The sequence below is a fragment of the Rattus norvegicus genome, chromosome 5 (genome assembly GCF_036323735.1).
Source record: "Rattus norvegicus strain BN/NHsdMcwi chromosome 5, GRCr8, whole genome shotgun sequence".
Taxonomy (NCBI): Eukaryota; Metazoa; Chordata; class Mammalia; order Rodentia; family Muridae; genus Rattus; species Rattus norvegicus.
In genome coordinates this window covers 100,715,118-100,738,075 of record NC_086023.1, presented here as the reverse complement: position 1 = coordinate 100,738,075, position 22,958 = coordinate 100,715,118, and the positions used below count along the sequence as shown (strand labels likewise).

Below are 22,958 nucleotides of genomic sequence, written 5' to 3'. Positions count from 1 at the left end.
CAGCAAATGTGTCAATGTGAGGTAAGGCTGTGAGGGTAAACTTTGAGGGCTTATGCTTAGGCTCCATTCAGCGCAGAAGAGAACCTCTTTAGAGTTGCCTAGAGAAGACAGTCTCCTCCTGGCTGTCTTAGAATCAAGACGCAGAACTTCCAGCTCCTTCTCCAGCACCATATTTACCTGGACAAAGTCATGCTTCCTGCTATGATGATAATGGACTGAAAGCTGTAAGCCAGCCCCAACTAAATGTTTATCTTTGTAAGGCTTGTCTTCCTCATGGTGTCTCTCCACAAAAGACAGTCATGAAGAAAAATACACAGGAAACCTGTAAGAGTGGCTTCTGAAATGGAAAATCACAACAGAAGAAAATGTTTAAGGGCCATCTTTTTAGATTTGTCACTTTGTATATCTTAGTGGATACCTGAATTCAAGAGGCATTGGCTCAAATAGTTTGGTCAGGAACCCCTAGATACCTATGGTAATTCATCGTATCAGAGACATCTACAAAATCACAACTGATTTTCCCACAATCCCCTTAGCACTCTGTACTGTACAGAACAGCACTTACTTTTCCATGCTCCTTCGTTTTTTCAAAACATTTGCTACAACGTTCTTGATTCTGGTCTCTTTCTTCTAGGATGTGTTCTCCACATTGGCTCTTTAAAGAAATCTAAATCTTAATTTAAAATCGGACCTGATCCATAATTTCCCATTTAACTCTCACCAGTGACCCTAAACCATTCACTGAGCAAAGCCCAACACCTTCAAATGGTCAACAGAGTTCATGATATGGTCTTTTGTCTAACTTTCTGTTTCCATGTGTTACAATCCCTTACAATATGATCCTTATCAAAATTCTAAAATCTGACATTCATTGGCATGGACCATCATGCTCCTGGCTCATCAGACAAATCACTTTTTACTTTCTTCCAGTCTGGTAGTTAATCCCAGGTAAAACTGTATGGCCACTTGTTCATACTTGAATTATATCATCGTTCTCAGAATATACAGGGTGGGGCACCACCACGTTGTGGTAGGAATAGAGCTTTAGAAATAAAGAAACTTTGATCCAAATCCTATCATATAAACTAAGTCCTACACTGAATTCCTTTTACTTATAGAGTCACAGGTTTTCTATTTATCGAATAATAGAAATGTTTAAATTTAATAACGATTGGCATTATGATATGATATATACATACATGTACTTGACTTGATACATGTTTGCCGTGGACTATGCTAAAACTTCCTTGTAAACACATTTGTCTTCTGCTTGAATGTCAGGTCCCATGTATCTTTCTGGGACCTTTCTACACCTGTCCAAAAGACAAACATACATGTGTACAATCACAATCTCTTCCAAGTATCACAAAACAAAGGTGACATGGATGAATAAATACCCACACTTCAGGACATTTAGAGTCACTAGAATAGCACTGTTAGAAATAATGGCATTGAAAGTGACTTCATAGTTCCAACATGTAAGCATCTTCCATGTCTGACCTTTGAATCTGATGCTCTGAGAAACTGACATTATGTCACTCTTAAAGGACAGACCATCACCAACATACAAAAATCTTGGTGAAGAGCATTGCCCAACCTTGCCTTCATGTCTTTGGTTGTTTGGGGATTGAACCCATGATAGTAAAAATGGATGACATTTATCCATTGATTTGGGGGTTAGCATAGCCTGTGACACAGCAATGGGAAGAAAAGGAGGTGACTAATCAAGACCATATCAAGAAGAACCTTAAGATTCATGTTTGAACTTAGATGTGGCTTTTTAGGAGTTTAATTGGAGGGATAAGTAGGGAGGTGAGAAGACCAACTCTATTTCTTATAGGGTTTGCTCAGAATAATACTGAAGGGAGGGAGATCTAAGAAAGGTACCTTACTTATGAGGCTGTTGAATAATAGTCAAGGAACATGGTATAATACAAGACAGGTGTCACGACCACCTTGTAGAGTATAGGGGTTGGGCCATTGCACATGGTCTGATACTTAGAGTGATTCCTGCTGATTTAATACAATGCAGTTAAATTGCTGAAACTCTTAGTAATTATTAAAAACAGGACTCCACATTTTCTGGTAAATATATGCATTTATTTGCTTTACTTTAAACACTTCTCTTTATTAATGCCACAAGTAAATAAAAACATTTCCTTCAAGAAGAATTAAATTAATTTCTCTGTCTCCTTTTTCAGCTCTTTGCTAGTTATCGGTAAGAGACAGGGACATCGGTCGGCAATATGGCTCAGCAGAATGAAGGTACTGACTGTGCAAACCTGAGGATTTGAGTTCAATCCCCATAGCTCAACTGAAGGTAAAAGGAAAGAAATGACTCCACGAAGTTGTGATGTCCACATGGGCTTTGTGGCAAACACCTCTCCCCCTCCATGTACACACATATAAGTGCATAAGAGTGCATGTACATGCATACACACACACACACACACACACACACACACACACACACACACAGAGAGAGAGAGAGAGAGAGAGAGAGAGAGAGAGAGAGAGAGTAAATATTCATAGTAAAAGATACAGCAGCATTTTATTGAAAAGAAAACACAGTAAATCTTTTGATTTAAACAGTCTTCAATTTGGGGTTCTGCATTTTCATCCTGTGCTTTGCTTTGTGAATTACTTTGTCCTGGCAAAGGTCACTGAAGAGTAATTATGAATCACACAGTCAGATGTAAGAAGATTCACATTTTATTCCACTTTCCTCTCCCATAAGTCCCTGGGGCTATTCAAGTTGACTGATCTGGGTGGAGTGGGCATTGAGTTTTGTTTTACTAAAATAAAAGTAAAAAGTAGATATGTTTATTTCTTTTTTATAAATATAAACTTGAGGTCTTATTCAGGAAGTAGGAAGTCGGAGTTTATAGAAAGAAAAAAGTATTATTTATGTTATTTTACTTTTCCTTAGCTAAAACAGACAATCTTATTCTATGCTCTAAATAAAAGCAAAATCATATCAAAGAACTAGAAAAATCCCCAAATAGCTCCTTCTAGATCTTCACAGGGAGAGTCTGAATGTCAGATGGCCTGCAGACTCTGAGGTTCCAAAGAGGGAAAAATTTACAGTCCAAGCTAAATCTTGAATTCTTAGCCAGTGTGAGAGAGAACATTCACATGAGTGTAAATGGTCTGTAGGTTTTACTGCCTATTTGTGGCCATTTATAGTATAAATAATTCCACGTGTCACTGACCATTTTCACAGACATATTTAATAATCTTGAATTATTCATTTTATGGATTTTTAAATAAATAATGTAGTTGTTCTCTTTTCAGTGTGCTTCTGGTATGCTAAACAAGTCTATTCTCACAAGCCTTGTTTTCTTGGTTTCACTACGGTCATCTCTGTTATGAATTGCTTTGATTTGAGCGACAAACATTTATGTGCAGTTGTAGTATAGATTTATGTATATATCCTAACTTCAGAATACTATAGTGAGGTGGAAAATACACCTCGCAATGGAAAGAGTATGGTAATTGTGCTGCAGGATATGGCATTTTTGTATTTTATGTTACTTAATTTGTTGCTGTTGATCTCTGACAAGCCCAGCGGCAAGCATCTTCAAATATGACAGGTTCTGAAGCACAGTGAAGGCTGTGTTTATTTGCAAATGACTGTGATGATGTGTGCAGCTGTGCCTTAGTCTGAGCTCTATAGATTTGGGTTTGGAGAGATAAGCATTGTACACTACATTCCAGACTCTCCTATCCATTAAGTGGGAGGACTTATGAGACACAGGTAGTGACCGGAGACGTGGCTGACACAGGACTCTGCCTCTCTCTCGGCACTCTGCTGTGGGACAAGATTTTAAGCAAAATATAACACAATAATTAAGAGTTTCAAGCGGCTCACGTAGAGAGAAAAACCAAACTAGACTGAAACCCTACAACTAAAATCACTTCAACAGTGAAATGGGCCACTTGTTTTCTTCTGTGTGGCTAATTTTTTCGGGATTCTGTAGTCACATGTCATGACTATGCAGTTGACCAGATATGAGAGTGAAAGATGTGAACACCAATTTTGATTTTAATTTTTAATGATTTGAATATAATTAATGATTGAGATTATTTTCCCATCAGATAGAATCTACACAGAAGTTTTTAAAAAGCTAATAGTTAAATAACATGAGAATTAGTGTTTTTTTGAAAAGCATATAAAATATTTCTGAAGTTAAAAACTTACTTATCATAATTATATACTTTTCTAATGTCAGAAAAATCCTTTCCCAGACTTGAATCATAGGGAAGAAGTTTCTTTTTTTCCAGGCAGAGTGGCTCAAAATAGACTGGATTGTTTCCAAGATTTTCAAAATGAGTTTTGATCTGGTTTAAGACAGTTTTAAATATTTTTCAAAGACAAGAACATTTTGAGAAAATTTTCAAAAGTTAGAAAAATGAAGCTTTCTTAACAAGAAATAGATCTTACAAATTAACTGTTTAAAGCCCAGTAGAGTCCATTCAATAGGAAAAAAAATCCAATCATCTCTCCCCTGCCCCGATGTGTGTGTGTGTGTGTGTGTGTGTGTGTGTGTGTGTGTGTGTGTGTGTGTGCATGTGTGTGTTTTGGAAACAGTGAAGTTAACTTTGAAACTTATTTGGGAAACACAACTCCTGAATAAGGTCAAAGGGATCTCTTCAAAGAACAGAGTGGGGGCATCCATGTGATCTAATCCAAGCCTGAAGATGAACAGTTACACACACAACATGGTGAGAATGGGCCAGGGGTAAACTGGAACAAAACACGCACCATCAGTTGACTTTCAACGCAACCCAGTGTAGAAGTTCTGAGTCAAGGCTGCTAACTGGAGAAAGAGGCTCTTCAACAAGGCAGACTGGAGAAACAGACACGCGCCAGTAATGTGAAGGAAGCTGTAAGTGATGCTTTCATCTAAATTCAATTTCTGCTTATCCAAAGAAACAACAGGGAACACCAAGTGACAGTCTCAGACTGAAGAAGATAATTCTCCAACCCATATAATAGCCCATTTAATAACAGAAAACTTAAACCCACATTACATGAAAAGCTTACTTATGGATTTTTAGAAAGCGCAGTTCCTGGATGGTCATGTCACAGAAGACCCATAACTACCTGTGATTGTATGAAGGAAGTCTCAACCGCAGAGAACTGAAAAATTAAAATCCACACATGGTACCAATCTGCAGATATACTATATAGTGGGCAAATTAACATTAACAAATGATGGCCAGGGGCTGGAGAGATGGCTCAGTGGTTACTGAGTGCTGACTGCTCTTCCAGAGGTCCTGAGTTCATGTCCCAGCAACCACATGGTGGCTCGCAACCATCTGTAATGGGATCCGATGCCCTCTTCTGGTGTGTCTGAAGACAGCTACAGTGGACTCATAGACATAAAATAAATCTTTTTTTAAAAGATGGTCAATAACATTCCCCGGTTTGGCAAGGATGTGCTGCTTCAAAAGCTCATACATCCTGGCTGAGGTTGCAAAACTTTATGTCTAAACTTGGGTCCCATCTCCAAGCTATCTCCTTTCGTCTATGAAAATACTACGAGCTGCGAAGGCAACAGAAAGCTACACTATTTCTGCTCTCACACATTTTGGACTCACAATTCTCTCCTTGCATGTCTTGTGACAGAGCTTGCATTAGTCATGTACGCTTGTCCTGATTCAAAGGACTGCTCACCTACGAACACGCATTTTATTTATTAGATTTAAATTATTAATAATGTTGCCATACGTAAGTATAACTTCAGATTGTTTCATCTTAAGCAACACAAGACTTTGCTAAGTAAAAGCAAAGGGGAGATAGGAAGAGGGCTTATTGGATACGATGCTTTTGAGGGCCCGAGTAGGTGCACCTACATAAATGCTCGGTATGGTAGAGTTATCATGCCAGAAGTGGTAGCTTTGAGAGCTCAGTGGCCAGTTTGCCCAGACAATCAGTGAGCTCTAGGTATAGTGAAAGCCCATGTTTCAAACATTAAGGTGGACTGTAAAGATGACAGGGTAGTCCTTATGCACAGACAGGCACACCCGACACAGACACACGTGCGTGCACAGATGTGTATACCAAACACGTGTAGAGAAAAGAATGGCAGATCTAATTTCCTCAAAGTATTTTCACTTCTGAAAGCTGCTGTTAGTTTCTGTGCTTAGCTGTCATTTAGAGTGAGTAGGTGATTTTCAAGTAATTTATTTCTGCTTTCTTGTTCTCCAGTCAGGTGTGAACGCACAAGTCCACATGCCTTATGGTAGGGATAGGGAACAGGGCCTTCCACGGTCTAGCTGTGAGGATCATAAAAACATATCAGGGCATTTGTCTTGTAGGCGATTTTATTTAGGCAGCACTGGGTCACTTGCAGTGGCTAATCAAGTGCAGAATAAAAATACCTGCATCTCAAAACTAGGAAAGCATGCATTTAAAAGCATTAAAAGTGTGGTCGAGATTTTTTTTTTTTTTTTTTTTTTTTTGAGTCTGTTGAAGAACAAAGAAAATTCCAGCTTCAGGTGGGCAGTACCCCAGCTCCAGTTCTGGCCTGACAGCTTCTTGGCAAGAGCCCTGGCATCAAGCTTGACTGGATGGGAAGGAAGTCCTGAGGGGAAGCACAGGGCTGGGGGGGGGGGGGGGGCTGAAAAACAGTGAGGGAGGCTAGAGCCTCGGCTGCAGCCTGAGCTCCGTGTCTCTGGTGCAGCGCCAGCGCCACCATGTGGCCATCTGTGGCGCATCAGCGGGAGAAACCGATTCTCAACACATTTACAGAGCACAGAACTGTTCAAAGGCCTGGGAAATCCTTGAGAAAGAGCATCCTCCAGCTCTTTTTCATCTAAAAGTGTCAGAGATTTCCCAACAGCTCAGTTAGTAAGCCATCTGGAATGTTCGCTGTCTAGGCACTTGGTATTTGTTTCTGCACTTATCAAATATTACTTGACGCCATGTGCCTGTCATTGAACTGAGCAGGTAGGCATCACACGGAGGTCCACTGGGGCATATGAACGGCGAGATGATCACCATAAGACAAGGACTTCAGTGAGGCAAAGAAAGGCGTGTCGGGGGGCAGTCAGCCTTTACATTTACATAGAAATCGGCACTCCTCCCACCCACGGTGGGCACAGCGATTGATGCCTTAGTAATGGTGAGCCCAGAGTCTGTTCTCTGTCTGCTACTGCTGCTGGCGTTCACAAACAGACCAGGAAACCATCCTGTTGTTAGTGTGACTGCTGTGTGCAGGAAGAGACCGTTCAAGGAAAAAACAGTGTTCAATCCGCTGTTACTCATAGCTGAGTTCCGGCACCTTGCCTGTTTTTGTTGCTGTCACTTCCTGTAACCACAGTGCTTATGCATTCTCCAGTTCGTACAATGTAAACAACAGTTCTAAAACTGCTTCAAGTTAGACTGAGAAGTTAAATAAACAAGGCTTTTTCAAGGACTTAGGGGATGTGCTTGACGCCCTGTTGTGCACAGGGCCATTTGTGTCCGTTAAACTTTGAGGTGAACCTAACGGGGCTCTACTATCTTTTCTTTTTTCTTTTTCCTTTGTTGTTTTTTATTTAATTTTTAATTTTTTAAAATTTTTTCTTTTATTAGATATTGTTTATCTACATTTCAAATGGTATCCCCTTTCCTGGTTTCCCCTCCAGAAACCCGCTGTCTCCCCCTACTCCTAAGAGGGTGCTCCCTCAACTCCTACCCACCTACCTGCCCTGACATTCCCCTACACTGGAGCATTGAGCCTTGACTGGACCAAGGGCTTCTCCTCCCATTGATGCCCGACAAGGCCATCCTCTGCTACATATATGGATGGAGTCAAGGTCCAGCCCTGTGTACTCTTGGGATGGTGGTTTAGTCCCTGGAAGCTCTGGGGGGTCTGGTTGGTTAATGTTGTTGTTCTTCTTGTGGGGTTGCAAACCCCTTCAGCTCCTTCAGTCCTTTCTCTAACTCCTCCTTTGGGGTCCTTCATGGGGACCCCATTCTCCATTCAATGGTTAGCTGCAAGCATCCACCTCTGTATTTGTCATGCTCCGGCAAAGTCTCTCAGGAGACAGCTATATCAAGCTCCTGTCAACATACACTTCTTGGCACACACAATACTGTCTGGGTTTGGTCACTATATGGGATGCATCCCTGGGTGGAGCAGTCTCTGGGTGGCCTTTCCTTCAGTCTCTGCTCTGCACTTTGTCTCATATTCCCTCCTGTGAGTGTTTTTGTTCGCCCTTCTAAGGAGGACTGAAGCATCTGCACTTTGGTGTCCTTCTTCTTGAGCTTCATGTGGTCTGTGGATTTTATCTTGGGTATTCTGAGCTTTTGGGCTAATATCCACTTATCATCATGTGCATTCTTTTGTGATTGGGTTACCTCCCTCAGGATATTTTCTTGTTCCATCCATTTGCCTAAGAATTTCTACCTTCTTTTCATGAGTGGGGCTCACTCTCCTCTCTCGGTGTCTCTGCCACTGTGTAGTCATGGCTGTCATAAGGACAATGGCCCAGAAGTTTAGATCCAAAATAGCAGACAATAGGAAGCTGGAAAGATACGGGCTCACACCAGCCTCCAGGCCTAGCGCCATAACCTCTGGGAGAGAAGAGCTCCCAGATGCACACAGGAAGTCACTCTCTGTGCCTGTAGCCAGCGCTTTGGCGCTGGACTGGGAGACAACTGCTCTAACAACCCCAAACCAGGAAAACACAGGTAATTAGACGAGCCGTGTAACAAGCCGGAAGACGAGATCTTAATGAACACAGCAGATTTGTTAACAATTACTGGAAATCAAACTGTCACCATAATTTATGGTTATGCCCTTAAGGAGCTAAGACGCTTCACTAATCATGTATGCCTCATCCTGTTAGTGTATTCCCTTCTTGTTTATATTTGTGCTAAAGGTTGATGTCTACGCTGAGGTCATCCCTCTGCCAAGTCCATTGAGAATATACTCCCTGGTCCTCTGGCTTCATTGTAAACGTGACAAGATTTATATTAAAAAGAAATGGTTTCAGCTCAGGACCCCAAAGACCAAATTCTCAGCTCAAAGGAGATGTATTTGGCCCAGAGAGACAAAGGTCAGGAGATAAGAAACAAAGACAGGAGATAGAGGACAGAGAGAAGGAGAGGGAATCAGGGCAGAGGGGACAGGGAAATCTGTCTAGGTATGGGGCAAAGGTCTGCCTCTGATAAAGAGACAGATGTGGTCCACAGGAAAATGTCAGTTTATGAAAGTTGGAGGGGAAACCCTGTGTTTGGATGAGGTGTTGAATTTTAATTGGGTATGTTAATTAAGTTAGCAAAAGGGGACTTTTGATTGCTGGGCTTCAGTACTTCGATAATACCTTGGTAGTCAGCCTCAGGAGGAGGAAGTGGTCAAATATGAATAGACCTTGGTGGCTAGCTTTAGGAAAATAATCTCGCTGTTTTAGTCAGGCAAGGGGGATGGGAGAGAAAGGCAAGACCTGTTAGAGCCATGTCCACCATGCTTGAGATAGTCCCTTCTAGAGTCCACTAGAAGATTAGGATTGTCTGTGAGAACATTGCCCTGAGAGGGCTGAGGTTAAAAATCCACCTGGATGTGGACAGCAGCATCCATTCAATTGGCTGGGACCCCAAACAGAATAAAAAGGAAGAAAGGAGAAAGTCAGTTTGTAGTAACAAGCCCCCTTTCCTATTTTTGCCTGCTGTTTCTCTGCCCTAACACCCTCCCGCTCCTGTTATTGACTGAAAGCCTTGAAACTGTGAGCTGAACTGCAATCCCACCCTTATGTTGTGCCATTGGGCTTATGTCCACAGACATAAAGAAGTAACTTGAGAATATATTTACCATCCAGCTTGTGACATATTGTGGATGTCAAGGTCTAGTAGATGGGGAGGAGTGCTCCTAGGTCCCCTTTCAGAGTTGCCTCCTTCTTTGGTGGATCAACCCACAATACAGCACCCTATGCTTGTGACCACACCAGATTTCAGTTCATTTTCTCTGGGAGAGTCCTCTCATTTTGAACCCAAATTTGCAGGAAAACTGAGATAAAACTGAAGCCAAATAGAGTTGGCATGCTCTTGCTTGTAAAATATAATTTCAAGTTCGGCCTGTTGGGATCCACTTCCTTTATTGGTTGATCATCACAAGTCTTATGCTGTTTGTGGTTTGACAACAATGTCTTTCTACTCACACTATCATTTGAGAGAAAGTGAACTCGATTTAGAACTCTATTTAGTTTGCAATCAGTCACTAAATGTCCTCTGCCTAGATTCAATTTGAAATATGTTTGAAAACCCCAATTTTTAAAAAAAAAACTGAGAATCTACATTTGAATTTGACAAAACACACGAAATGTGAATGATGTCTATGTTCTCTGAATCAAACTTTAAAAGACATCAATCAAACCTATATGTATTTCTACATAAGATACAATAGCTAAAGTTTTGTAAAATTTTAGAATATTATGGATATCATTGGCACAAGATGAAGTGAAATGAATCCTTATATAAATAATGTATTTTACATAATATATATGTATTTCTCAGACTCTAACAATTCATCAAAAAATATCCATTGCTCTGTTATTACTGGGGGTTTTGTGGATACAAACAAATGTTTTCATTTTTTCCTTTGTAAAAAGAAGCTGCCCAGTTCTCACTCGTGCCAACCCCCAGAGAGACACCATCCGCCAGAGAGGCCGACTGTCCTCGCCGCAGAGTAGCACAGGGTGTCCTTCCTCCCCAGAGTACCACTTGCAAGAGATGCAGGATCAAGGGCCTGAGTGAACTAACCTGTGACCTTGGGGGCTCACAAAGCCTGAGTCACCAACCAGAGAACATTCAGGAGCTGAATATAGACCCCATTCACATTTGCTGCAAATTTGCAGCTTGGCCTTCATGTGGGTCCCCTAACAAGTGGACAGTGCTGTCATGGTCTCTGTTCCCTGTTATTGGATCCCCTTCCACCTACTTGGACTTGCTGGTTGGGCCACAGTGGGAAAGATTATGTCTAGTCCTCCTGGGACTAGAATACCCAGGGTTGGGTGGTACCCAAGAGGAGAAGGTAATTGGAGGAAGGACTTGTAGGGGTGGAACTGGGAAGAGAGGAAGGAGGGGACTATTATTGGGATGTAAAGTAAAGACAAATATATGTAAAAATAAAAGAAATCTACCCTATAGCTCTCTGCCTTGTCTCTGTTTTGAGCCTATTGTCCAGGAAGGCCTCCCTGAGCACTTTGTTTAGAGCATTGGATCCTACCACAAATGTCTGAGGTAACAGATTGACAGAGCAGAAGGGTTTGTTTTGTCCCATGGTTTCAGAAGCCTCACTCTTTTGTGGATTGACTCTGGTGCTCTGGGCCTATGGGGGAGGCAGGATCCTGACTGGGGAACTAAGTATAACGTGACTGCTTGCTTCAAGGCCAGGGAGTGAGGCATCGAAAAAGAGGCCTTAGCCATGATTGGAAGGCAAGAGTGTCCCAGCAGTCTCACTTCTATGTCTCTTCTGCTGGTCACAGATTTATTCACTATTAAGCAGAGGCAGGAAAGAAGTCTCATAGTTTGACATCTAAAAGAAGGAAAGGAATCAGATCAGACCTTTTAGGAGACTAAAGGAAAATTTGCATTAGCTTCCAGAAACATAATCTTGCATATGTAACCATCTAGAAATTTGTGTGAGAAGGAGAGTTAGTTCAGCTGTTAACTCGAGCTGCTTCTCCAACGGACCTGAGTTGAATTCTCAGCTTCCACATGGCAGTTGACAACCATCTGTAATTCCATTTCCAAAGGATCCAATGCCCTCTATGAGCACATAATACATAAATATACATGCAAGCAAAACTCCAATGCACATAAACTAAAAATAAAAGATTTTAACTTGAATAATGCAGGCTGCTTAGGGAACATGCTCTTTTCTGAAATACATAATCTACATTAATTCAAAAATGTTTCCATACATGTCATTTTATGTACTATATAACAGAGAAAAAATATGCAACACATTTATGATCAAGCTTGTCCTTCATGGCCAAGAGACTTAAAATATGGAATCAAATACACATAGTGAGTTCTGCTTTCTGGACAGGCTCTAAATCCTAATCTCCAGGTTCTTTCCTTTCTAAGAATGAAACAGTTATAGTTGAAATTTCATAGGGAATCTGTGAGGGGAAAATAGGTCTGTGGCAAATAGTAAGAGGAGATTGGAAAGTCTTGTTTTCTGTGTGTATCATGTGAATACAAGGGCAGCTCTGACATTCACTGAGATGCATTACAAAGCAATTGTCACAGGTATTCCAGGTAAGTCACTTAAACATTAATCCACTTGAAAACTGTCACAAAAATTCCATTACTTGAATTCATTTCAAAATGAGATGTTCTTTCCCAAGACAGATTAAAGCATTTGTTCTTTGAATGTTCTGAGTTCAGACCATCTGGAGACAGACTCTTCCCTGTACTTTTTTTTTTTTTTTTGGTGGGAGGTGGGGGTTGAAAGAGGGAAGCCTGAAAGAGTTAGAGATTTATAGCTTCTGTGTGTTTCAACACACAATTCAATTTCTTCCCCCAAGAGAATTTTATTTCATTTGGAACATTTGTGCAATGATGTAGCACGCCACATATGAAGCATTCCACATGATAAAAGTCAATCCATCCTCTGCGTGTCCAGTCACATAGCTGAGTGGGGTGTGATTTGGAGCAGACTTCTTCGAAGAGTCAGGATCGTGTGGAATGCAGTGATGGGCTTGTTTCAGCCTGTCTCAGACCATCCTTCCTCTGCCTAGCTGGGGCCAGAAGATGAAAAGTGTCTACTTCTCTGTGGGCACTCATCAGACTTCCTTCACAGGGAGAGGTTTATAGAGCTCCTGTGCTTTGAGAGGCTCTGCAAAAGGTAACCTGGAGTAACTTCGGTGCCAGGAAAGTAATAAGGGACCATAAAAGGGGGCTCTGGGTAGGGTAAAACAAAGATGCTATGAAGTGGTGGAATGGGGAAATAGAGGAGGGTAGTGGGGGGGGGAAGGATAGAGGACACTGAGAGTGTCTGAAAAAGTCAGAGGGAATCATATCATCTTATGTTACTTAAATTGTATATTTGAGAAGCAGAATGTCCTTTTTGAGATAATGTTTTCTACATATGACAGGGAAGCTACACTCATGAAACCGCAATAATATGGCTGTTTAAACAAGTCTATATATGCTAGTTGGAGTAAGGATATTGCCCCTCAAAGCCATAAACTATCCAACTATCTTTGTTTCTTAGTCATGGGGAACTTTCTTGTTCTTTGTCATGGAAATCCAAGTGACTCCTGAAACAACATTGGCTGTTGTTGTTCTCTTTGGTTGCCTCTCAGAAATTAAGAGTCTATCCATATTGTCTAAGAGTCTTCTTTGCAACTGAGCTTCCTTTGGCCTAAGATGGATTCTCAGCTTCATTGTTTATTCTGGCAAAAGGGGGCCTAGTGAATGTGGTCAGTTTCAGGAACTTCCTGAAGTATTTTGAGTTAAACCTTTCTGTTTAAGGAGTTTCCCTGCAGAACGAAACATTTCAATCTTGGAGGAATCTATTATATAACACACGTTGCCAAAAAAGACAAAAAAGACAAAACAAAAACAAAAACAAAAAACAAAACTCGAACAACAACAAAAACAAATCAACAAGCGAATAAACAAAGAACTTAGACAACAAGAATAATGAAAACACTAACCAGCACACCTATCTAGTGATTCAAAGAACCTACAATTATTCTGCTTACCCTAGGATGTCTCTGAAGAATAAAAAGCAAGCCTGATAAGCTGGGCTTCAGTGCTAGATTATGCTCTGTTATAATGTTAACAGACAGTTCCCATAAACACAAAGTAAGAAACAGTCAACATTTATGAGCTGAGCATCCTACCTTTGACCTCTGCATTTACTTAGACTGATAAAGTCACTGTTCTACTGTACTGCACTTACTTAACATCTCAGTGTTTAGTCTCTCTACTACACACACATTCACCTATATCTTCTATTCATCCAAACCAGACCCATCCTTCAACAGATTTTCAGAGAGCTTTCTCTGATTCACTGAACCCAGCACCCACTGTCAGTATGTTAGCATGTGTTGCTTGGAAACTTCCACTGGTTTCATACAGGAGCTTTCTCATCATTAATATTGACATGTGTACATGTGAATGATGTTGTATCTTTCCAAAGAACAGCCATCCTTAGTGTAAAGAGTTGCTAAGAGTAATGCTTGACATGATAGATGTTGAAGTAATACAGCAAAAGCATACAAGGAAAGCAGAAAAGATTAACATGATATGTTGGGTAGTTTTAAGTCAACTTGGTACAAACTCGAGTCACTGGAGAGGATGGAGCTTCATTTGAGAAAATGCCTCCATAAAATGGCAAACCTATTGGGTATTTTCTTAATTAGCGATGGGTGGGGGTGGGGGTCCAGCTGATTGTGAGTGAGGTCATCCTTGGCCGATGGTATGATGGTATTGGGATCTATAAGTGATTAGACTTAACAAGCTACAAGGAGCAAGCCAGTAAGGAGCAAGCCTCCAAGGCCTCTGCATCGGGTCCTGCCTCCATATTCCTATCCTGTTTGGGTTCCTGTTTTTACTTCTTTTGATGATGGACTGCGGTGTGCACGCATTACCACATAAGCCTCTTGTTCCTTCTTTGGTCACGGTGGTTGATGGTAGCAGCAGTAAACCTGAATAGGATACTTGATGTTTCTTGAAACGCGTTCCATCAGCCAGTGCACATGCTGAGTTACTGAGCAGAGGCAGAGAAGCCTCCACTTAGTCCTGGTGTTTATATAAAACTTGAACTGTATTGGGATCCAGCAGCTACTTTGGTGAAAACTGGGACTGTAAGCCAACATTCACAACATATTAAAACCAAACTTAAAAAAGTTTAAATGTGTTTGGAACCAAGTAAGAGAGCATAATAATGAGTCAAACTGTGTGTGCACGAGAATTGGAGAGATTTTTTTTCCTCAGTTAACAATGATGTTAAAAAATGAATGGGAACAAAAGCCCAAAGATAAGTTACCTGCTGTTCTGCAGCTCCAGGACCAGGCTGTAGGCACTTATCATCAGTTAGTGCTGCAGGGCCTACACACCTGAAAACCATATCTATCAGCTCCATAGATTCATCTTTTGGGATAAAGTCAGCAAGTCTGTCAGCAGATCTCATAACTAACAAGCCAATTCCTTTTGCTCATAAAGACTCTGAATCTTGTATTTGTCTTGAATACCTTTCAAAGAAAGATAAAAGGATTCATCACATATCCCAAGCATTTGCTGATGTAAAAACAATGAGACAACTCATGAAAGTAGTGGTAGGAGACTGGTAACTGCTAGTCATTCAGTCGCCAGAATTAAATCATAGTAACCCACTGATTCCTTTAAAATAAGGATGGTCTCTTTCAATACATTCATCAGGAGGTAAGACACAGACTAGTTGCAACACCTTTTTATTTTTCAGTTATAGAGTAAAGAACGTCTTGTTCTGTGTTCATTCTTGTTTATGATCTCACCGTAGCGAAGGCATACTCACAAAGAAATGAATTAGGTTGGCTATGTCATTGGCATTTGTATCTCATTTTTGTCTTCTCTTTTGTCCTGTTGGAAACTTCCTGGGGAGATATAAACAAAAGTCTGCTCTACCCCATAAAGCATTGACCACAGACCTAAGAAACAACCCTACACAAGTCTAGATTGAAGCAATGAGTTTGTTGTGCTGTTGCACAATGCATGAATGCATGCGTATAGGGTTACTTATAGGAGCATGGATGAGTCAAAGGCAGCAGCAACCTCTAACACCCATCCCAAAGTGGGTGGAGATAATGAAAGCTGCATCTTGAGAGCTCCTGACAAGCTTGTAGGCTCCACCTCAGAATCTTCTCTTCCCTGGCAGCTGTCTACTACTTATGTCATCTTGAGAAAGAACCTTGAGAGTGTTGTAAGCTTCATGAACTTCCTATGCTTTGGAAATTGTTTGTACTTGCTCAGTCTTTATGATGTCTCTCATCCATCCAGTAGTGACTGTTCATTCAGAGGAAATAGCTACACATATGTCTTTAAGCCTTAATCTGAAGGCAGTAACACCCTATATGAAGGCAAGTTTGCCTTAAACCATGCCAAATAGATAGGCAGAATAATTATTGTCTTAATCAGATACTGTAGTTTTCTCTTCTGGAATTCACACCCATAGCACAGTTCCTACAAGCTGGACAGTATTTAATTGAAATGATAATTATTCTGCTATTTCTTTGGTATGGCTTAAGGCAAACTTGCCATCATTATATCTATTACTTTATTATTACCATTTTTGATGTGGTGAAAACAGTTAAGATCTAGTCTCAGAAAACAGCAACTATATAATACAGTATTATTATTTGTTTTAGTTAACTATAATGTACATCAAATCTTTTTTTTTATTTTTTTTTATTTTTTTTTAATGTACATCAAATCTTAAGAATTAATTAATGCTTCAAATGAAATTAATCTTTTGACTGACATCTCTGTTTCTACTACCCCCTAGCGAATGGCAACCATGGTGTGAGTATCTGTTGTGTGGCCTTCAATTTTTTTAGGATACAGTTTTAAGGGAGATCATGTAGCATTTTTCTTTCTGTTTCAAGCTTATTTTACTTGACATAATAGTGACCATATTCTTTCATACTGTGACTAACAGCAGAATTTATTTTTAAGGCTGAATCATATCCTATTTATACCCCATTTCTCCATCTAGTTATAGCCATTGCCATATCGTGACTATTGTAAATGGTGTTATTGTACACACAAGAGTATTATGGGAAATCTTGGGAAGCAGACTGGTTGTCTAAGGATGCCATGTTCATTCTGTGAGACAAAGAATTATAGTACTCAAAGAGGCTGAAGACTGAGAGGCAAAGGAAGCAACAGACTTCTTAAAAAGTCCAAAAAGATCAGGACTGGGGAAGCTTCAGAGTTGAGAGGCCACAGAGTGGGCTCTGGATCAGGATGATTTATAGAGACCCTGTCCCCTGCCCTTTTCTGACCGCACATGCTTTCTCCTTTATTGATCCTGCCTGGTTATCCACCCTTGGTCTGGCTTCTTTTTCTCAGGGTTCATGGTTCCCAGGTTAGGATAAGAATTGGCTCTCTTAAAGGAGTTTGTCCTTGCAATCCCTGTCCAACTATGTTTCCCAGAAAGCAGGTGATTTTGCAGAGCACTAACTCCACTTGGACATGGAGCAATAAGTGGAATTGATGTTGTTGTGCCTGTTTATGTTGCAATTTTTGAGGAAGCTTCACTGTGTTTTATTCAATGATTGCACCAATTCACATTCTCAGCAATATCCTCCAGTTGGAAATATTTTTCTCTGCTGTTTTCTTCAACAACTTATGCTCAAATAGTTTTGTGACTATGAAGAATAAATGGAGAGAAATGGCCTCTGCTGTGTTCCCTCTCATTCTTCCTCGATAAAAACAATTTAGGGGCAAAAGTATTTATTTTAGCTCAAAATTGCAGATTATCTTCTGCCATTTTAGGAAAATAAGGTAACAGAAACCTGACGTAATTGGTCACATCCGCAGTCAAGAGCAGAGGAGGAATGCATACATGCTTGTGCTCAGATCACTTTCATTCACTGTTCAGAATCTCCTTTCTAGGGAACGGTGCTGCTTATGGTGGGTGGGTCTTCTCAGATCAGTTAAGAACATTCCTCCTAGGGCATCCTAATTTAAATAATTTCTCATTGAGATTCTGAGGGGATCTCCATTGTGTCAACTTGTCAATTAAAAGTTACCACCACCCCTCCCCTACAACTTCTGCTTCTCTATTCTCCCTCTCTCCCTTCTCTCTTTTTTTCCCTTCTCCCATCCTCCCTCTCATTTTCTAAATGGTAAAATATAGAAGGTATGTAATCATTAAACTTTAATGTAGACATTTTTGTTTATTTGACACTAATAAAAGATGACTATGCATACAAAAATTTATTTTCTGGATTTCATCATCTTTCAAGTTGCCAAGAAATTCAACTCTGATGATCTCCTACTTGGATATTCTTGGTTTATTACACCATCAAGTTTCTGCCATAAACCACTAGTGGAAATTCAAGGGAAATGTGGTCTGTTTAATTTGGTAGAAATGTTTGCATCTTATGGAGGGCCATTCACACATCCTTTGTCCAACTGAATGTAACAGATTTACTTTAGCTTTTCATGAACACTACTGTGCAGAAACAAATAAAAAGTCACTAAATTATTCTGTCTCATGACAAACTGAACATGGACACTGAGTTCCTACTAAAGAGTCTTGGTGGATGTGGGATGCACTATTGCAACCACCGAGAATGTGCTGGGCCTAAAAGGTGTATGAATAAAATCATACTTCTCCAAAGAGGAATCCTGAGGAACTTCCCTCAGTTTAAGATTTTTCTAACAACAACCAAGTCTCCTGCTTGCATAAAGAAGCAAAGTATTATTCAGAACAAATAAAAGTAAATTTATTGCTTAATCTGGCCTTTCTTCCCATCAGGATTCTAAAACTACATTGAATTTCATGTCATTTTTGAACCAGTCTTTGTTAGTGAAATATCAAAACTGAAAGAATAGAAAGTCTTACCAGAAAAAAATGTCTTTTCTGAAAGAATTCATGGTGTTTTCCTCCTGAACTATATTTATAGATGCAGTAAAATGTTGAAGATAACTCTTAGGGAAAACAATCATACAAAGAATATCATAAGCTTTATTTGCATGGACCAAGTTTCATGTCCTATATAATCTGTGGTCACTTGGAGGAGAGCAAATGGAGAAGTTCAAATAACAAAGACCATTATATGGAGCAGTCTGCTGAGTGAATATGCTAATTCTCACTATAGAATGTAAACTACCTTCTCCCTTATTAAGTTCTTTACCTTCAGACAGCAAAATAAAGTCCTGAGAAATTTTTGAAAATAATTGAACAAGACTGTTCGGGACATTTCTTTTAAAAGGTGTTTGTAAACTTCTTGAGCAACTAGTTATTTTAAAAATCTGAACTAGAATCCTGGATCTACACTCCATTTCCTTGGCCACAACTCTGCCTGCATCTCTAAGGCTGGCTGTCACCTGAGACAACTCAGTAAGATCCTCATTCCCCATTTCCTGCCTGCTGAGTGACCCAGCCAGACCATGGGCTGTGAGATCTGCCACATCCCCTCTGTGCTCCATCTTCTGGTCCACACCACTATCTGCAATTTTTGAGAACCAAAGCCATCAATAATCATCAACTCTGACTGCATCCCTTGAGGCCTGCTGCCAACTGGGATAGTCAGAGGCCTGAAACCACCAGGGACTTCCAGCTCTGCCTGTAGCCCTGAAAACATGCTGTGACCTGGGACAATGAACTCTATCTGCAATCACAGAGGCCTGCTGCCATCAGTGACTATCAGGCCTGCCAATGCCAGGGACAACCAGATGACTAACAGACAGTGTAAGAACACAATTAACAGAAACCAGGGCAATATAGCACCATCAGAACCCAGCTATCCTAGTACAGCAAGCCTTGGATACCCTAACACACCTGAAGAGAAAGACATTTGCCTTAAATCTCATCTTACAAAGATCCTCGAGGTCTTTAAAGAGGGAATAAATAAATCTTTTAAAGAAATAAAAATACAAACAGGTGAAAGAAATGAATAAAACTGTTCAAAACCTGAAAACAGAACTAGAAGCAATAAAGAAAACACAAACTGAGAACACCCTGGAGATTGAAAACCTAGGAAAGAACTACCACAGATAGAAGCATCACTAAATAGATTAAACTAGAAAAGAAAATTCTCCTGCCATATAATAATCAAACACTAAATGTACAGAATAAAGAAAGAATATTAAAAGTGGTAAGGGAAAAAGGCCAAATAACATATGAAGCGAGACCTATCAGAATCATATATGACTTCTCAACAGAGATGCTAAAAGCCAGAAAGGCTTGGGCAGATGTCATATATACCCTAAGAGACCACGGATGTCAGCCCAGACTACTATACTCAGCAAAACTTCCAGCACCATTGAGAAAGCAAGATGTTTCATGACAAAACAAAATTTAAACAACATCTTTCCACTAATCCAGCCCCATAGAGGATATAAGAAGAAAAACTCTAACACGAGGGTAACTTCAACACAAGAAGGTTAATTCCAGCCATGAAAACACAAGAAATGAATACTTTCACACCAACAGATGCAAAAGAAAAGAGTTCCCCCACCCCGCACACACCCACTACTGTCACCAACATCAAAACCAGATCCATCATTCTGCAGCATACAAGAAACACAGCTCAGCAACAAAAATAGATACTATCTAAGAGTAAAGACCTAGCAAAAGGTTTTCCAACCAAACAGACCCAAGAAACAAGCTGGAGTAGCCATTCTAATATCTAATAAAATAGAATATCAATCAAAAGTAACCAAAAGACATGGGTAAGATCACTTTATATTCATCAAAGGAAAAATCCAACAAGATGACACCTCAGTTCTGAGCATCTATGTTCCAAATGCGAAGGCAACCACAATAATTAAATAAATACTACTAAAGCTTAAATAACAAATTGAACCTGATACACTAATAGTGGGAGACTTCAATGCCCCACTCTCACCAATGGACAGATCACTGAAGCAGAAATTAGAGAAATAATGAGACTAACAGGCATTATGAATCAAATGGACTTGTTGCTGTAAATATATAATCTCAATTTCTACCCTACCCATTTAAATGACACAAAATTTTTTATATTTATAATTAGCCTATAATGCATTAGAACTACACTCTATGCTATTATGTCTACTTCTTTATCAATAACCCTGAGTTATAACTTGCTATGTTCCATCTAGGCTGTTCTTAAGTCCGAGAGTTTGCAAGTACTCATGGTTATGTCTTCAAGATTCTTATACCACAATATCTTCTTCTCTCTTAACCTTCTTCTCTCTATATGTTTCTCCTCAGCCCCCAAGTCTAGGAATCAAAATTTTGCCTATCTCTATTCTGCCTAGCTATAGGCTGTAGGCCTCCTTATTCACCAATTAGAGATAACTTGTGCGGCAAGGTTGCATAGCATCTCTTGGGTCTATATATATTCTCCTGTCCCTAGGGCCAACAATGCCTTGGGGGCCAGTATTTAGCATTACAACACATAGCAAAAAGACCAAATCATAACAATTCCCTCTTTTTGTCTAAACAAAAAGGCTCTTTCTTTTATGTTAATAAACAACATACAGTAGGAACAATAGTGAAATAACTATAAAAATTACTAAGTAAGAGTTATATTCATAATGTTTAGTCCATTTATTTTTGGCAACATAGATAACATTCTACCATCAATCATATCTTGGTGAGTTCAGAGTTTTGTATCTAAATCATTTTCTATCTTAACTTGTATGGCCATCTTAAAAACATTTTTTTAGACTTAAAACATCTTTTAAAATCCTAAACGATTTAAGCTTCTAGTAAGACTATGATTATTTAGTCTTCAATTCCACTGGAGACCCAAGAAGAAATAAATATTGCCTGAATATATATGAAGGGCTGGGATTCAGCTTCCAAAAAAAGAATAAAGATAGCTGAATATTTGGGCAGTCTCCAATTTTCTATAAGGTTGGAACATCTATCTTCAACCTTCTGGCCCAGAATATCTGACAGATCTTATATAAAGCAAGAATTATGAAGGACTTGCTTATCTTGGCAGAGTTTGGCAATTTACTATCCTGCATCCATTTGTCCTTTTAAGATAGCATTTAGTCTGCAGATAAAATTAGGGTGTTTTCTTTGCCTAATGTCTAGCTTGCCATAATTAAAGCAACTCCATATGGATGTTATTGATGCTCATCAGCTTTTTTAAAGTGGAATATGGGCACAGTCAGGAGCAGACTTGTCTCATAGTCAAAAGACCTTTTAATAATGATATAATTATAAATGTCATATTCCATGGCTCTCTGAGGCTTATGAAGACCAACTATTGTTAAACATTGTTTATTCTTAAATATTTATTGCCTGAATAAAATTGGAAATGTTGTATTGTAATAAACTAAATTAGTATCTAATATACTTATGAGTTTGATTGGCTGACTATTAAATTTCATTATTTAATTATCTTAAACATTTTGTAATACCAGCTTTAAAAGGACTGGGACTAAATCTTGTATTTTGAATGAGTCTCATAGGAATAATAACTATACAAAAACACACATATATTGTGTCATAATAAAATTAACTTTAAATTTTGTATCAAAATACAAAAATTCATTCTAATTAAAGTCTTAAACCTACATATATTTTAATATATAAAAATCTGTACCATTATAACAAGATATTACCTCTATTTTGCATCAAATTATAAAGATCTCTACCAATGTAAGATTGTGGCTATAAAATGTTTTTGGTTTAAGAGTAGATTGACAATCTACCTCTATTTGTCTAATTTTCTATAATATTTTTATATCACCCCTTTTCTTTTTAACCCCTTTCCCTTTATCTAAGAAAGAAGGGAAGATAGAGAAAATGAAAGAAAGGATAAACATCCTTGATTCTAAGCTCCCCCTTTAGTTTCCTTCCTGTCTAAAGTCATAATTATTTGTAAATAATCCCTTAAAATGACAACATGTATAATTTCTAAAATGATCTATCCACCCCAAATTAAGTGACTAGGATGACAGTCCTCTTATAGTTGCTTCTTGCTGAATTAAGGAGAAAAAAATCCTGTTTGGGATCCCCAAAAAAGAAATTGGAAAAATGGTTAAGTCAAAAGAAGATAGCTGTAGCATTTGTTGTCCAGGCTCTGTATGTTGAGAAAGCCCAGGCTTACATGAGTTCTCAATGAAAATAGTCTGAAAGGCTGGAACAAATGAGATAGATGTTCTGAAAATACTTCAGAACCCAGTCAGTCTTAAGAGGGAGAATCAATCAGGGAGCTGGTAGAGCAGGTCTCGGCATCTCAGCATCTCCAAGGCTGAATCCTGTCAGGGACGCCCTCTTATTCTTCCATTCTGTAATAAACAA

General features: G+C 39.4%; 1 long non-coding RNA gene across 1 annotated transcript in view; it reads left to right on the top strand.

Annotated features, from left to right (window-relative positions):
• LOC108350991 (uncharacterized) overlaps positions 1-22,958 on the top strand; it is a 186,940-nt gene that overhangs the window by 19,730 nt on the left and 144,252 nt on the right. The window contains exon 4 of the long non-coding RNA XR_001837981.3: positions 2,202-2,265. This is a non-coding gene — a long non-coding RNA (uncharacterized LOC108350991). The remainder of the gene's footprint in view (positions 1-2,201; positions 2,266-22,958) is intronic.